The 17,926-nt window shown below is 46.0% G+C and overlaps 1 protein-coding gene across 6 annotated transcripts in view; it reads left to right on the top strand.

Moving 5' to 3' along the window:
• Positions 1–17,926, top strand: part of LOC109825238 — a 55,865-nt gene that overhangs the window by 26,214 nt on the left and 11,725 nt on the right. The window lies entirely within an intron of this gene.

Here is a 17,926-nt window from a genome sequence, read left to right as displayed (position 1 = left end):
CCTGTACAAATGGAATATCGACGCACTACCCTGTATGTAGGAAAAATTGTAATGAAAAGAATAAAGAAAATTGATTTGTATTTCTTTGATTCTGATTACAACTTGATTACAAAAGAGAAGAGAAACGAATTTGGTTCTCTCCTTTGTTTAAAACTGGGTTCTTCTCGGTAGCGATGGAATGCCTCCTTCGATTGCTCGCGTCGAATTTGCTCTCCGTTGACGATCCGACCGTCTCTATCTCGTGGGAACGATGAACTTCTGTGGAAAATTTGATAAATAACTCTGAATGAGTTTAAGAACTCTGAACGAGTTTGAACTCTGTGAATAGAGTTGTTAGAACCGAAAAATTCGGTTAATGATCAAGTTGTTATTCTGTTGTAGAAGAATCCTCCTAGATTTGATCTTCTGAGTGTGATTCAAAAAATCCTATCTCCCAGGATTACGCTGCTGCCGAATCTCCAACCTGTACGGTTTAGATCTTTTTAATCCAACCTCTGTGGTTCAGATGCTAAAACATCCAACCCCCCTTTTGCTCTGTTGGGTTCGTTGAGCTTTTATAGGGGGATAGAAGGTTATAACTGACCCCTATATCCGCTCCTACGTGGGCGAAAATCCCTCAGAACGTGGGATAAACGGTTCTGAAACCGTTCGACTCATGTTTGAACGAGTCAAACGCCCAATCTGGCGTTTAGCACCCAACTTTGAACGCGAGGGTTGCTCGCGTTTTGGTTTGTTGTAACTTGGAAACGCGGGGGTCGGTGTTGGTTGGACCCCTACGAACGCGAGGGTCACTCACATTCAGCTTGTATCTTAGAGACGCGGGGGTGGCTTGGAAACGCGGGGGTCGCCTGCACTTCCCAAGTTGTAACGCGGGGATGACATCCGCGTTTCAGAAGAAGCTTTTTGACTTGTAACTTCTTCTGTGAAACGTTACGAGGACCGTTGTTCAGTAATCCTAGCTTTAGCTGTTATGGGGTGTGAAAGTCGTCAGATTGTAACTTTCACTGTAGAATGTGAAGACTGCTGAATAGAGTTTTCATCAGTTGTCGGAAGTGTCGTTGAATTGTAACTCTTCTCGATCTTATGTGAAAAGTCCTCTATTTGCGGCTTTCAATTGTCGACCCGAAAGCTATTTGATTGTAGCTTTCATTGTGAGAGCTTGACGGGAATCAACATCCGTAGTGTTTTGAAGATGAATATTTGCCCACAGAGCTCTATCAAGCAACTCACCAACTAAGTCCAACCTTTCATTTCTAAAATCATTACACTGCTCATCAGCATCTCCAATAATTGCTAATATAATATTAGTCGTGCTGTTGTCGCAACCATCAAGATCAATCATCTCAGAAATGAGGTCGTGTTTATGGCGATTGTGGAGTTGCGGATGCAATGATTAGAAAGTCGTCTGATTGTGACTTCCCTTGTCGGAGCTTGATAGGGGTCAGCTATTCATTGTGATTTTTAGACAGCCTACAGAACCCCCTCCAAAGTTTTTGAAAGTTCGCGGTTGACTGGGACGAATTTTTGGAATACGTTGGATCCCAAAATTTAGTGGATTGATTGCTCCCTCCGTCTGATCGAGCCAGATGATTTCACCGTTGTTGGTTGTAATCTATCTGTACTCCTCCAATAGACTCCTCAATGGAGTCGTTGGTATCTTCCCGGCTTTGGTCGCCTTGACGATTGCTGTTAGCTCTTCTTTTTATTCATCTGGGGCTGTGTCTTAGCCTTGGTAGTCAAGAAGCTGCTATCATAGCGGTCCAAACACAGGGATAATTTCTGCCTTTGGGGATTGGAACGCGTGGGTGAGCCCAGCGTTGGGAAATTTGAACGCGAAGGTGGGCATCGCATTTGGAAGCTCAAACAACTCGAACGCGAAGGTCGAGTTTGGGCGGGCTGATGGCCTCGAATCCCGTCCGTTACGATTTGACAGCTCATAGCTGTCTATAAATAGACCGCTAGAGGTCAAATCAAGAGTCATTCAACTCTTCTTGAAATTTTAACGAAAAATTTTCGTTCTCATCTCCGGCGAAACGCTGTGCACCTCTCCGACGAGATTCAATGGCACCAAAGAAGTCCGCCGCCCCTAAATCCGATGCCGCTGCGGCTCGGGGATCTGCACCGTCAGCGCCGGCCGGCGGCGGAGTATGCCCTCCGTGGCCATTAAACTTGCTTCAACAAGTTCTGATCTTGAGATCAACGAGGAAACTCGTTTCAATAACGCGGGGTTAGACTCCGTCGTTTGGTATTTCTGACGCGGGGTTCAACCTCTGCATCTCAGATTTTTGACGCGGGGGTTCGACCTTCGCGTCTGAACTTATCTGACGCGGGGTTCGACCTTCGCGTCTGAACTTATCTGACGCAGGGTTCGACCCTCGCGTCCAAGCTTATCTGACGTGGGGTTCGACCTTCGCGTCTGAACTTATCTGACGCGGGGTTCGACCTTCGCGTCTGAACTTATCTGACGCGGGGTTCGACCATCGCGTCTGAGTCCTGCTTTTGAGTTATCTAACTTTCTTCTCCCTTTTGCAGTGCGTCATACCAGTGAACCTCTTCTTTTTCGCCACCATTTTGGGCATGAAGGTGGTGCGGACATGAACATTGCCTTCAGCTCACGCCAAGAACTCCCCGTTTTCCGAATTAGGGAGAAGAGTCGCGTAGAAATAATTACCCAAGCTTCTTCTGACACTCTTAGGACATTGGTTACGGACGCCCGACTTGAAAGCCCAAGCCGTAAGTCAATAGTCAAACCTGGATATCTTTTCGGGGACTTTGTTGATTTTGACGCAAGTACTGCTTATGATGGGGACTATAAGTGGTTGCGGAAAGTTGGGGACCGCAACCTTTTCTTGCCCAATATGGAGAGGATGTTCCCCATATCTTATTTCCAGTGTGCTTCTGTCCCCAGGCATATGGATTGGCCCCTAGTTAAGGATCAAGATGGGGTTACTCTCGGGACTTTGACTTTTTACGGGGTCCGCACAGTTGGTTATAACCGGCAGGTGACAGCTTTGCGGCCGAGTTTATTTGCTAAGGAGTATCCCCTTGGCGAAGTATCCAGCCCGGCGAAGACCTTTGTTAAGAGGTTTTTGGAAAAGAAAGGAGAATTTCCCGCATAAGGATTTAGAGCTCCTGGTTGGGTTCATTCTCCAGTGACAGGGTGGTGGGCCCAGATGACCAAGTTTGTTCTGGAGGAATTGGAAATCCCTCTTGCCCAAGCTGGATTACTGGTTCCAGTACGGGCTACTAAGTTTGGGATTATTCAGAGCCACTTTCACTTCTTCTCTATACTGGAGAAGTATAGTCCCGAGACTTGCACTTTCTTCACCCCTGTGGGGGAGTTAGGCTTCGTTCTTCACGAGATGCACGAAGTCTCAGGTCTTATTCTCGGGGATTTACCATATGAAGAATTTGTTCCGGGATCTGCGGAACTTAAACTTTTGAAGAAGACCAGCCCAGAAATTTACGCCACTCTCTGGGAAGTGATGTGTTACTTTCATATCTGCATGCAGCTGACGGGGGCTCGCGGAAGCGGCATCAAACAAGTATCTTGGGCGGAATATTTATTCCGGAACTTAACCATTAAAGGAGGCTCTGTGACCCGATTGCCTGTCAGTACTTTGGAAGAGGTTCAGGCTCGTATTGACGACGCTACCTCCCATTACACCAATGAGGCCAAGGAGGATGTTTTCCCGGCTCACACAGAGTTTGAGAGCTTTCATTATCAAGCTTTGATTCTAATTTCCGACGCGGCGTTGCTGGCTGGATTCTTGATGTTGTGGCTCAAGCGTTGCGTCGTTCCTACCAGGCCGGTCGATGCCCTTGCTATTGAGGTGGTCTACCCGGCTGTTCTCTTGGCACACGGGAGACCTGTGAGGCTCCTCAGCGCCATGGTAGGTTGCTTACAGTATGGACTGCGGGAGTTGGCCTCTGACTTTGTTGGTGTTACAGAGGTGGAGTCTGAGGGTCACAAGACTTTTAAAACTCCTAATCCCAGGGTACCAATGCCATATGCCTATTTGATGGCTTGGTACGTGTTTCATTGTCCTCCTTTGATGAGTGCAGCCTCTCCCCCGGAAGACTCATTCATCCCATTTGTGCAGCGACTAGAATCTGCGAAATGGGTGGGGGGTTACATGGTTAGAATTCGCCAAATCCTTGCGCGAGACACCAACTTCCATATCTACCGCTGTTTTCCTGATTTCGAGGGCGGTGTTTATGGAGCAGAATATCAGGATACGGCAGGTCCTAATGGATTCACTCAGCTGAGCGGGGGTGTTTTCCACTGGCTTCTATCCATCAGGCCGGGCTATCTGATCTTTCGGCAAGGCGTTAACTATTTCGTCGAGCCTTACCAATCCTATAGGTTTGCTCGCCAATTTGGGTATGATCAGTTGTATGTCGGGAACCCTCGTCCTCAACTCTCAGTTATAGCCAACTTATATGAAGGGGTCAGGGCCTGGTATTATTCTGTAGCAGGCTGTACCAAAGCCGTCTTCAAGCTTCCCCACAAAACTGCTAACTCCTATACTTCCATCAGCTTCTGTAATTAGTATTATGCTGCTTCTCAGACTCCCAACTATAACTTGAATACATCTTGCCTGAAAGACATTAGGCATATGTATAATTTAAGGAAGGGGTCCAAGACATCCCGTTTGAAAGGGATCGATGAGTTTCTGTCCATCGAGAATCAATCTGCTGGACAGGAAGAGGAACAGACAGCTGAGCCTGCTCCAGGGGAAGAGCGACGAGTGGTTGATCCTCCCGTGACAAGAGCAGCGGGGAAAAGAAAACTTTCTGCTGATGAAACTGGCCAGTACTGGTGGATTCTCCCCCCAAAGGCCAACAAAAATCCAAATTGATGGCCGAGGCCATCAAAGCTGCTAAAGATGACGAACCACAGGAATCATATGTGGCTGGTCTGCCACATAGAGCGGGACTTCGTTCTCATGGCCCAGTTCTGTCGGGCGAAGTTTCTTCTTATCATCCTCCTGATTATCATCCTCCTGAGGACGAAGAAGATGAATTACTGGCTGCAGATGCAAAGTCTGCTCCGGTGATGGATCTTCCTAGGTCTCCTGCATTGGAACCAGGGGGTCTTGAAGAGAATCCATTCCCTTCTCCTTCAGTCTTAATGTCACAGACTCGTGATTCAATTCCTAGTCCTACAACGGGACTCATGAATAAACCAGCTACTGGAACAGATCTTCCGGAACCTTCCGTGGCTCAGGATGATGAGGAGCGAGTTGATTATGACGACTCCCCAACTGGTGATGTAGCTGACGGAGATAGAGACGATGAGGATGCTGACGCTGGCAACATGTCTGGTGGTGGTGAAAATGACGAGGAGCATGATTCCATAGATGACGTCACCACTTTTGATGATGACGCTCCCAAGGTCCTATCCGATAAAGTATCTGGTTATACTCCTTTCTATCTTACCGGTAAGCTTGGTTTGTTTCGACTTCTTCCACATGCTTTCTCCGTGTTCCGACCATTTTTCTGTGCAGGCTCACCTTCTCCAGGGACTACTGCTGCTGCTGCTTCCGGGCCAGAACCTGCTCAGGTGTCTGCTCCTTTAGAAGAACAACATTTACCTGGTTCTCCTACGGCAACTGCTTCTCCTGCAGCGTTGCCTGAAACTACTGCCACAACTCCTCCTTCGGAACAGCAACTTGTGCAGGTGTCAGCTCCTATGCAGGAACAGGCCCTACCTGTCTCATCCACCGTAGCTGCTTCATCTACAGCAGTGATGAAGATCTCGCTTGCGCCTACGGAGGCCGGTCCAAGCGAATCTCCGGCGAGGGCAATGATGGCTTTGACTTCAAGCCCTTCGCAATTGAATGTTTCAGTTGCCTCTGTGACTTCTACACCCAAATCACTTGTCAATCCATATTTTGGCGCGTCCACTTCTGGGGTCGTTGCCTCTGTGACTTCTACACCCAAATCACTTGTCAATCCATATTTTGGCGCGTCCACTTCTGGGGTCGTAGAGTTGTCTTCCCTTGCTTTTTCTAGTCCAACGGACGCTCCTGACTTCCTCCATATGTCCTTGAGCTACTTAAACAGTCTCGTGCGGAAGGTGATTGAGGTTGTCACAGCTGGTCGAGGCCGCTTTGACTCCTTTAAGTCTCTTTTAGAAGCCGACTTAAATGGGGTCAAAAGTGTGGGCAATGCTCATTGCTTTGAACGTTGTTCGGAAGTCATTTCCCACTTAGAAGCCCGGCTCAAACATTTGGAAGCCCTCAGCCATGAAGACATTCAGACACAGATCGTGTCTACTTTTGCTGACTTCCAGGTTGAGGAAGTGACTCGCCGTGAGGCAATTGAGCGAGGCCTGGCTGAAAAAGAGCTTCAAGTTACACAGTTGCGGGAACAGAGTGATCTGAGACAAAAAGAACTGGAGCTCTTAACTGCTTCTTTGGACCTCATTCGCACGAAACTTGTCGAAGCTGAGGCGGAGGTGTTAAGGTTGAAGGCTGAGCTTTCTCGCGAAGAAGCCGTTGTTAACACCCTTGGGGCCAAGAACGCAGACACTCTTTTGAACTACCGTATGGAAGCTCAGGCTCTTGAAAGAGCGAAGAATGAGGCAGCCGCTGAAGTGGCACCCAGTGAGGATGAGCTGCGGAGAAAAGCTGAAGCCGTTGTGCGAGCCAATCATGAGGAGAAGCTCTCTGATGCCAAAGCTCAACTTGCTTCTTTTGACTTGAACTTGTACTATTCTTTTGCTTAAGAACAGCTTTGTATCACTTCTTTTTTGGTTTCTGAATAAAAAGTGATATTGACTTCTCATTGTTTCTTGCATTTATTATGTTTTGATTTTAAATACAAGTCACGAGAAATGCCTGAGATGTATTCCTGACTTAGAATAGATCTCCACACTGTTCCTGGTGCAGACAACTTTCTTTATTATCGTTTAGGATAACTCTAGAAAGTTTTAAACTGCTGAGGATGAATATTCCCATAATGGGGTTGACTAGTAAATTTCTTCTTGTGTTATTTCTTGTTTTGAACACTGAAAGAAATTGATAAGTGCCAGAGGTATAGTTTCAACTTGGCAGGGGGATTATTGCGGTTTGGGCAATTTTGAAGATTTATCGTCTTATTGACGAGAATTGGTAAGTTGATTTTGTCAGAGGTGTAATTTTAACGTGACAACTGGAATATTGCGATAGGGCAATTTTGGTGACTTATCGTTCTATTGACGAGAATCGATAAGTTGATTTTGTCAGAGGTGTAATTTTAACGTGACAACTGGAATATTGCGATCAAGGCAATTTTGAGGACTTATCGTTCTATTGATGAGAATCGATAAGTTGATTTTGTCAGAGGTGTAATTTTAACGTGACAGCTGTGGGGGAAGGATATTATAGTGTCTCACTGGGGAGAACTGCTAAGTGTTTTACCATCGGAGCGATGAATTGTGATACTTGTGATTTGAACAAGGTTTTGGGGAATTTTGTTAACCCGCTGAAAACAGGTTATTTATTGCTCTGCTGAGGAGAGCTAATAAATTGACAATGATTTGAAGACTTATCATTCTATTAACGAGAATTGATAAGTGGATTCTGGGGTATAGTATTAACCCAATGAGAATTTGGATTCTGCTGAAGAGATACAGAGGTTTTGACTAACACTCTGTTGAGAGGGCTCATGACTTTGAGGAAAAAGTGTCGTGTTTGAAACACAAGTGTTAATTCTTTTATTTAGAAGAATTGCAACGCTGAGGTGACCTTCGCGTTTGAAGTTTGAAACGCGAGGTTCGGGCCTTCGTGGCGCTAGCCTGAGCTTTGCCCTTGTGAAGTTGAACGCGATAGTGAGCTTCGCGTTTTGAAGATGGTTGGGATTCACTCCTAGAATCCCGTGCCATCTTAACAGCTTGGCGGCTGTTATAAATAGATCTGAATGGTCACATCAAAAGTCACTTGACTTTCAAAACTTTCGGCTATTTCCAAGAATGAGAACTCTCGTTTGATTACGGTGAGATCTCCGACGAGCTTCGTCTCCCTCGTTTAAAGGAATTTCCTCCGATCGACTGCATCAATGGCGCCTCGGAGGACAAGTTCGAACTCCAAGAAGGTCGCTGGAGTGACTTCCGACATGCCGTCGGTTGAGAACGCCGACGGTGCTCCTGTTCATGCGGGACCCTTGCCGTCGACATCGCCGCCGCAGGGGCCTCCCTGTCGTGGTGAGTGCTGACTGAAATAACTTGCCTTGGCAAGTTCTTTGAAAACCCTAGATGTGTTCTTGGTAACGAGGAATATGACTCGTTCAATGAAAACGCGGGGTTGGGATACCCTATGGGTCTCGACCCTCGCGTTCAACTTGTTCAACACAAGGTTCGACTCTCGCGTCGGAGACTTCTGACGCGAGGCTCGACCTTCGCGTTGGATTGGAAATTTTGACACAAGGCTTTTACCCCTTTGTGTTTCAGACTTTGTTTTTATGTCGATAGCTCGCTTCTAGCTGCTAACTTCTGCTTTTGATTGTGCAGTGTTTCTCCCAAACGTGCCGCTTTCACAAGAGCACCATTTCGGTTATATTGGTGGGCCTGACCCGAATGAGTTATTCAGTCTTCAGAACAGGATTCCATTGTGTACTTTTCCTGATTCGGAAAGAGCGGAAATGATTAAATTCCCTCAATGCTCTACTCTCAGGATTTTAATAACTGACTTGGACTTGGAGACCCCGGTTGGTCATGCCCAGTTTTCCAAACCAGCATTCATATTTGGAGATCGCATACCAGTCGATGATCATCTCACATATGTGGAAGATTCGAAGCTGCTGTGGAGAGCTGATGATCGCTCTTTATTTCTCCCAAACATGAAGAGGATGTACACACTCTCCTATTTTTTGAATGTGAGCTGCCGTCGGGGTTTGACCTTCGACATAGTAAAGGAGAAGGAGAACGTGTCGCTTGGATTTGGCAGAGCCTTCACAATTTCTTCGCTATGTTGGAGAAATATAACCCTGACAGCTGCACATTCTTTACGCCTGCTGGAGAGTTAGGTTTTGCTCTTCATGAGATGCAAGCAGTGTCGGGGCTGTCACTTGGAAAAATACCCTACGAGGAGTTTATTCCTACCACTGAGGAGCTTTCCTTACTGAAGGTGACGCACCCTGAAATTTATGCTACCTTCTGGGAATTGATGTTTCCTTACTGAAGGTGGTGCACCCGGAAATTTACGCTACTTTCTGGGAATTGATGTGCCACTTCCACATGTGTGCCCAAGTCTTTGGGATGCGTGGAGGGGACATTATGCATACTACATGGGCAGAATACCTCTTTCAAAACTTAAATCGAAAAGATGTAGCCGTTTCCCGTGTCGCAGTTGTCTCACTTAAGGACGCTAAGGCTCGGATTAAGGTTCCTGGTGTTACTTATACGACAGAGCATGTCGAGGATGATTTTGAAGCTGGTGTCGAATTTGAAAGTTTCCACTACCAAGCCACAGTTCCTATTTCTGACACGGTTATACTTGCAGGCTTCTTCATGATTTGGTTGAAGCGGTGTGTGGTACCGTCAAGACCAATAGAATCAATATTAGCTGAGGTTGTGTACCCAGCTGTTTTGCTAGCGCATGGGAGACCTGTGAGTCTCCTTACTGCTATGGTTGGCTGTATCTAGAACGGCCTGAGGGTATTGACTTCAGAACTTCTCAGTGCTTCGGGAGTCAAAGCTACTAAGAAGAAAGCTGGGAAGGCTCCTCAACCACGTGTACCAATGCCATATACCTATTTAGTGGCCTGGTTCGTGTTGCATTGCCCTTCTTTGATGACAGGAGTGTATGAGGGGGATGATACTTATACTCCCTTTGTACAGAGATTGGAGTCGGCCACGTGGACTAGTTCTTATATAGTCAGGGCTCGACAGCTTCTATCCCGGAAAGATAATTACCGGGTTTTTTGCTGTGCTCCTAACTTTGCCGGAGCTGATGTGGAGGATGCCCGTTTCATGGACTTGCTTGCTGAGGGCTCACCTTCTTTGGAAGATGGCACATTCGGTTGGCTTCTTATGATCAGGTTGGGCTACCTGATCTATCGCTCACGGGAGAAGTGCATAATCGAACCTTACATGCCTTCACGGTTCGCCAGACAGTTTGGATATGACCAACTCTATGTTGGTAATCCTAACCCGGCGTTAGCTCAGATCGGGAATTTGTATGAAGGAGCTCGTGCATGGTACTTCTTCTCCGCCGGGAGAACCCATGCGCAATTCACTTTACCCAACTCACCACCTGGCTGTTCTATTGTTATGGATTTTCGCCAGTGGTTTGCCGAAACTTCTCAGATTCCGAAATATGACGTTTATACTTCATGTATAAACGAGATTCGGGAATTGTATCGTTCACGGAGCGGTTCTGCGAGTACTCGTCTACCAGGGATGGAAGAGTACCTATCTTGTGAACAGGAGGCGATCGGAGCCGTTGAAGCCCCTAAGGACTTGCCCACCATAGAACCTTCTGAAGAAGAGGTTCTTACGGGAATTGAAGAGGGAAGGTCAATTGATGATTCTCCCGAAGAAAAGACAACTGAGGAGATCCCTGCAGAAGAGCCCGCTCCTACACCTCGTTCTTTAAGATCGGGTAAGGAAGCTCTTTCTGCTGCTGAGCAAGGTAAGTATGACAGGAGAATTTGCAAGCGGATACCTGTCATGGCCAAAAATTCCAAAAAGGCCAAATTAATGGGGGACTCAATGAAGTTTGCGCTCGTTGAGCGTTTGATTGACAGAGAGGACGAAATGCCCCAATCGATTCCTTCGATTCCTGAGGACGATAGAGCTGGAGAGGGCCCTGCTTCTGAAGTTGCTTCAACACCTGTTCAGGATGAACATATGGGTTTAATCTATCCAACTCTTCCTCCTCCACGCTCGCGGGCTCTGAAGAAATCGATTGATGAACTGGAACGTTGGATGCAAACAATTATTAATATTGTCAGTGTTGAGGGGGCTTCTCTTGAAGACTGTGCATCTATCTTGAACCAATGTTTGGACGACATCAAGGCTAAAGGGGATGCATCATGGACTGAGCACTGTCAAGGGGGAATCACTCTTTTGATGACAGAATTAGCAGTTTTTAGGGAGCTACAGCGCACCAATCTAGACTCTGAAGTGGAGCCGGCTCTTTCCTTGGCGATAATCTCGATGGCGCATCACCCAAGGACTCTTCGCAAGGACCTGTCTGATAAAAAGGCCCGCATATCAGCTTTAAGGAAGCGGCACTCTGCAACATATGCTAAAATCAAAGGTGTTGCTTCTGATATCCGTGGTATCGAAGAGACTATCGCTCGATTAGAGGCCGAGTTGGACCAGAAGAAAGCCCAATTGGCCCACTATGAGGATGTCAGAAAAGAGCTTGAGCATCAAAGTGACCAAATTTATACGAAACTTTGCCGTACACTCCACGCGGCTGAGCGGACTCGTAAGGACATTGTTGCTACCCTTCCTATTGAAGCAGAACTCAGAAAGGAGATCGAGGGACAAGTCCAAGCAGCTCACCGGGAGAAACTTTCTGCCTTCAAGTCTAGGCTAAAAACCCTCAAGTTAATGAAGCCTGATGTTTAGCCCTTGACTTGTTCTTAGCTAAAGAATTTCGTATCATTTTCACTTTGTTTGTCCTTATTTTGTGTTTAGATTAACAACATTGAATGAAAATGATATCATTTTGCCCTGTATTGTCTTCTTTTGCTGAAATCTGGCTCAAAACAATAGAGAATAGTGCTAATACTATCGAAATTCTCTTTTTCATTTATTAGAATAATTCCAGCAAATTACAGTCGTGTTAACATGACGAAATATAAAACAGAATTACACTACAAATGGGCTACCCCCAGCCTGATTTAACTGGGGTTTAGGGGGCCGCATGATTTACGGGAAGTATCTCTTAAGGAACTTCCCATTAATTGGCATCATGAGCCTATCTCCTTCTTGGTTAATGAGGCGATATGCTCCGTTCGAATAGACTGATTCTATTACGAATGACCCTTCCCATTTAGGATTGAACTTCCCTCTGGTTTTGTGTGTCATCACCATGGGTCGTCTGTTGGCTAAAACTAAATCGCCTTTCTTGAAAACCCGTTCCTTAACCTTTTTGTTGTAGGCTTTGAAAATCTGGGCTTGATATAACTCGATCTGTTATTGAGCCTGAAGTCGCTTGTCGTCTAAGGCTTTCAGTTCTTGCAGACGTCGTTGATGCTTTTCTTCTTCTGTTAGTCCAGTTGTGATAGCGATTCTCAGAGAAGGGATCTGGATTTCCAATGGTAATACAGCTTCACAGCCGTATATCAAAGAAAAAGGTGTGGCTCTTGTAGAGGTCCTTACCGTAGTGCGGTAAGCCCACAGACATTCGCCAAGTCTTTCATCCCAATCGCGCCGGTTTTTAGAAACAAACTTTTTGAGAAGCTTCACTATGGTTTTGTTAAAAGCTTTTGCAAGACCATTTGCTGGTGGATAATATGCCGTGGATGCAACACTTTGGATTCTAAATTTGTCACAGAATCTCTGAAACCCAAAGCTGACGAATTGTGTCCCGTTGTCGTGAACTATTCGCCTCGGGACTCCAAAACGGTAAACAACGTGATGCTTGATAAACTTGATTACGTTTGAAGTCTTGACTTCTTTTAACGGGATTGCTTCCGTCCATTTGGAGAAATAGTCGGTTACGGCTAAAATGAACCGGTGTCCCTTGGACGTCGGAGGGGAAATTGGTCCGACGATATCCATACCCCACATTTCGAATGGCCAAGTTGCTGATATGGGGTGTAAGTTCCCTGGCGCTTGGTGGATGAAGTCTCCATGAATTTGGCACGCGTGACAACGTTTAGCGTAGTCAATCGCGTCTGAAAGCATCTTCGGCCAATAATAGCTGATGCGTCGGAGTCGATCTCCTAATTTAGCTCCGGGTTGATGAGCTCCTTACATTCCGCCATGAGCTTCCTTGAGGGCCTCTTTTGCTTCTTTCCGGGAGAGACATCGAAGCAAAATTCCATCATGCGATTTACGATACAAGACTTGAGAGATTGCGTCATAATAAAATCGGAGGGTCTTTCGTTTGATAGAGGCCGCTTCTTTAGGGTCATCTGGCAGAATTCCATATACGGCATAGTCGACATACGGGAATCGCCAATCTCTGGATTCAAACTCCATAGAGGTTGTACAGACTTCTTCTGACGTCGTCTCGTCTGGGTTTTTCTTCATGGGGATCTTGGAAGAGCATAATTTCCGTCCTGCGACTGGAATCGTTGTTTCAACCCCCGGTGGCAATGCTAATGAAGTTGCCAAGGAGGCTAAAGCATCTGCATACGCATTCTGAGCTCGTGGTGTATATTCGATAAAGAAACCTTCGAACTTTTGAGCTTGCTGTAGCACCGCGACGTAATACGGGATCAGATCCTCGTGACGTACTTCGTATTCCCCCCGAACTTGGTTAACAATGAGTTGAGAGTCACCGTAAGCCTCAAGATGCTGAATATTAAGAGCATCTCCAACAGCTTCCCCATCTTCTTGAAATACTCAAATTTGGAGAATATAGAGCTTTTTTTTGGTCCAACAGATTCCCCATCTCATTCCCCAAAATAGGGAAGGAGGAGAAAAAATAGGGAGCCTTCCCCAAATCTGCAGCATTCTCCAAATTTTTGGGGAGAGCTTTATTATTGTAATAAATGCGATTTTTCAAAATGGGGAAGCTGTTGGAGTTGGAGCAAAAATAATTTGGAGAATATGACTTTTGTTTCTCCATTTTGAAGAAAATTTTGGGGAAGCTGTTGGAGATGCTCTAAGTTCTTCAGCTAATTGCATTCCCATTAGCAGAGCATTATAATCGGCTACATTGTTGGTGCAAGGTTCGATTAAGGAGAATCCTCTGGGAATTACATGACCGTTCGGAGAGATTAATACTACTCCTACTCCCGCGGTGATTGCTCCATGAGGATTTGCTCTGGATGCACCGTCGAAGAATAACTTCCATACTTGCGTAGCTTCTTGAGGAACGCAAGCTTCGGCGACTTCGTCAGGTAGCTCTTCATACAACTTAGATGCTCCCGATACTGGATGATCAGCTAAGAAGTCGGCTAGTGCTTGATCCTTGACCGCCTTTTGGGGCATGAATTGCATGTCGTACTGCGACAAGAGAATGACCCATTTTACAAGCCGGCAATTCAGAGATGATGGTTTCGTCATCAGCACTCTCAAGGGATTCACCTTAGAGATGACCTGAATTGTCTGTCCAACTAGGTAATGTCGCATCTTTTGAATGACGAATACCAAGGCGAGACATTCCTTTTCGACCGGATTGTACCGATGTTCGGCTCCCATCATAGTCCTGCTCAAGTAATAGATGACTTGTTCTTGACTTTGATCATTGTTCTGGGCTAACAAAGCACCAAAGGAATGATCCATGGCCCTCACATATAACAGGAATGGTTTTCCTGATATCGGGGTCACGAGAACTGGCGGTTGAGTTAGATATTTTTTAATCTCCTCGAATGCTCTTTGACACTCCGCATCCCAAACAAAGGATATTCCTTTCTTCATAAGCTTAGAGAAAGGTTGGCAGCGCCCTGACAGATTTGATATAAATCTTCGAATGTAGGTCAGTCTGCCTTGCAATCCTCTGAGCTCTTTAAGATTCTTCGGAGGTGGCATGTCTTAGATGGCACACACTTTTTCTGGGTCAAGAGAGATTCCTTTGGATGTGACAATAAATCCCAGGAATTTTCCACTTGAAACTCCGAGAAATGATTTTGTCGGATTCATCTTCAGCTGATGTGTTCGCATGATTTCGAACATTGTCTTCAGATCTGCAAGATGATCGTCTTTGCATTGGCTCTTTACCGCTATGTCATCAACGTAGCACTCGATCTTCTTTCGTAAGTGTTCATGGAAGATGGTGTTCATTGCACGTTGATAAGTTGCACCTGCATTCTTCAAGCCGAAGGGCATCACTGTGTAACAATATACCCCCAGCGGTATTCTAAAAGCAGTATGTTTTTCGTCGTCCGGGTGCATCTTGATCTGATTGTACCTAGAAAATCCGTCCATGAAAGACATCCTTTCATACCCGTAGGTGTTGTCAATCATAACATCCGTGATGGGGAGTGGGAATTCGTCTTTCGGACAGGCGGCATTGAGATCGCGGAAATCGATGCATATCCGAACTTTACCGTTCTTCTTGGGAACTGGAACGATGTTGGCCACCCAATCAGGGTGTTGTTCTTCCCTAACAAAACCTGAGTCTATAAGCTTTTTAACTTCTGACTCAATTGATTCCATGATCTCTGGACGAAACCTGCGTTGTTGCTGTTTAACGGGTTTTACATCTGGATCGATGTTGAGACGGTGCATAGCCACATTCGGGTCAAGACCAGGCATATATTCATAATTCCAAACGAAGACATCTATATATTCTCGGATAAAAGATATAAGGTCCTCTTTCTCGGATGATGATAGGTCTTCGGCTATAAAGATAGGCTTGGGGTCAGACTCATCTCCCATGTTGACATGGATCACTTTATCTTCAGTGGGTGGTTCACGTTGTTCGAAGCGCATATCCCACAAGACGTTAAGGCGTTTGATCCAAGGATCGTCGGTTGATTCGACTAACTCTTCGTCACCCCCTGCATCTTCATCGGGGTGATTAGTTGAAGCCATATTCATAGTCATAACTTTTGAAGAAAGGTCCAACATTGACATTGGACTCGTATGAAGATATTCCAGATGAATGGTCGTGACGCAGGTAATTACTGATTTCGTTTTCTGAAGCAGGGGGAGGTGTAACGTAACCCACGCCTTTTCCGGTTTTTTGATAATAGTCCGGAGGTTTTCCTTCAGGAGTGAGAGACATTCGGATCGGCGTTCGCCTTCCTTTCCCGAAGTTAAGGTCCTGTTTCTCATTAAAATTATACCCCATTCGTTTCATTAAGTATATAGAATTGGGTTCGTGGTAATGAAATTGGGGAACTCCGTCGTCTTCCTCTGAACTTGCTCGTTTGAATTGTTCGGGTTTGACTTTACCAAAACAGATCGGCTTCTGCCCTCTCCTTTTGGATGGGACTTTGAAGAAAGCTTTTTGTGCGTCCTCTGCTTCTTCATCTGAAGTGAAGGATGACTGAATTGGCAATGTGAGTGACGCCTCTGTGCACAGTATGTGCCATGGGTTGGTACCTGCACTAGAATCATTCTTTATTTGTTCATTTTTAGGAGAGACATCAGACAAGTACGCTAAAATGAAATCTTCATTAATGCACCACTCGCCCTCGCTCGGTACATCATTATTACTCTCACCCTGACCCATTACATCAAAATTTAATTCCCAAGGACAATCTCCATCGGGATCTGGCTCGATGTCAGCCTCATTACCGCTGTCTACATCTTCTTTCTCTTGGGATTCCAAATAGAAGACGGAGTCGGTATGAAAGTTTTCCACCCCTCGGAAGGGGTATTTTTCTGCAATCAAGGTTCGGACTTCGCCCCCGTCATTGGCGTACTTCATAACCTGATGCAAAGTAGATGGGACAATGCGGTTCGCATGTATCCATGGTCGTCCTAGTAAAAGATTATAGGATGTGTCCGCATCTATGATGTAGCATGCTACTTCAGACTTAAGATCTCCGATCTGGCACCTGAGCTTGATCTTTCCCAGGGGTCGAGTGCTGTTTGCATTGAACCCGAAGATAGTAGTCTGGGTGGTGTGCAATCGGTGCATAGGAATCCCTAAGACCTGCATGACCCTGTAAGGCATGATGCTGAGCGCTGAGCCTGGGTCAACTTGAACACGACTGATTTCGGAGGATCCAATATACCATGTGTAGTACAGTGGTCGGTCATGTTCGTGCTTGACTTGCATATCTTCCTGAGTGAATGATATGCATGGTAGACTTCGCGCTGCTTGTAGGCATTGCAGACAAAGTTGATCTTCAGAGGTTTCAGGAAGCGGAGTTACTCGAGTAATGAAGCTCTCCGCATTCTTCAAAGCTTCAATTAGAGCTTCTTTAGTGGATTTGGATAACCTCAGGAGCTCGTATAGAGTAATCCTGGCCGGTATGTTGGCCAACTGCGCCATGACATTGAATTGGAAGGGAGTGCTCGACTCTCCAGATTCTTGGTGGAGATTTCTGTTGAATCGGAGCTCCTTCTGTTTTCCTTTGTCCACTGGTTTTTTCGGGGCAGAACCCCCAGCGTCTTGGGGCTGCTCTTCAACTTCTGGAGCGTTCTGGTCGTAATCCCTCAAGTAAGCTTTTCCTGACCGGGTGCCAGGGTTGTCTTCTGGGTATGCTGCCAGGGCAATTCTCTCCTCTTCTGAATCAGTAAGAGGTTTGAGGTGGTCGTCATTTTCAGTAATAGAGGGGCTAATCATGTTGGAAGACTTAGTCTTGCCTCCTTTCTTTTTGGACAAAGTGTTCGTCCATTGTTGATCTCCTAGCAGATCAGGGTGGACCCACATGATTTCCCCTTTTTGGGTAGTGAGAGACACTAACCCCCTGTCTTTCTGACTATACGGGTCAGTATTCTTCAGATGCATTTTTCCCTTGTGGATTGGGACAACGCCATCTGCGGTCGCCACTGGAGGGAAGTCACCGAACTGGATCGCTATCATATTATTTGATACGGTCTTCTGCTCCGGCTTCAAGGTGAGTACATTAGCATTCACCAAATTCTGTAAGATGTCTTTGAAAACATAGCACTTTTTGGTAGGATGTCCAAGGAATCTGTGATAACGACAATAGTTGGGGTCATCCACTTTCCCTGCTTCATCCGGCTTTCTGATCTTAGGTAATTGCAGCTTGTTGTTCTTTCGAAGCAATTGGAATAATGTATCCACATGCTCCTCTTTGAACGAATACTGCTTGGGCGCTCTTTGCTGATTTGGCGCCTTGCCTTGCTTATTCGGCGGTGGTACTCGCGTGTAGTCGGCTGCCAAAGTTTCATTTC

This window comes from Asparagus officinalis, chromosome 10, assembly GCF_001876935.1.
Source record: "Asparagus officinalis chromosome 10, Aspof.V1, whole genome shotgun sequence".
NCBI lineage: Eukaryota > Viridiplantae > Streptophyta > Magnoliopsida > Asparagales > Asparagaceae > Asparagus > Asparagus officinalis.
This window is presented reverse-complemented; position numbering and strand designations above follow the sequence as displayed.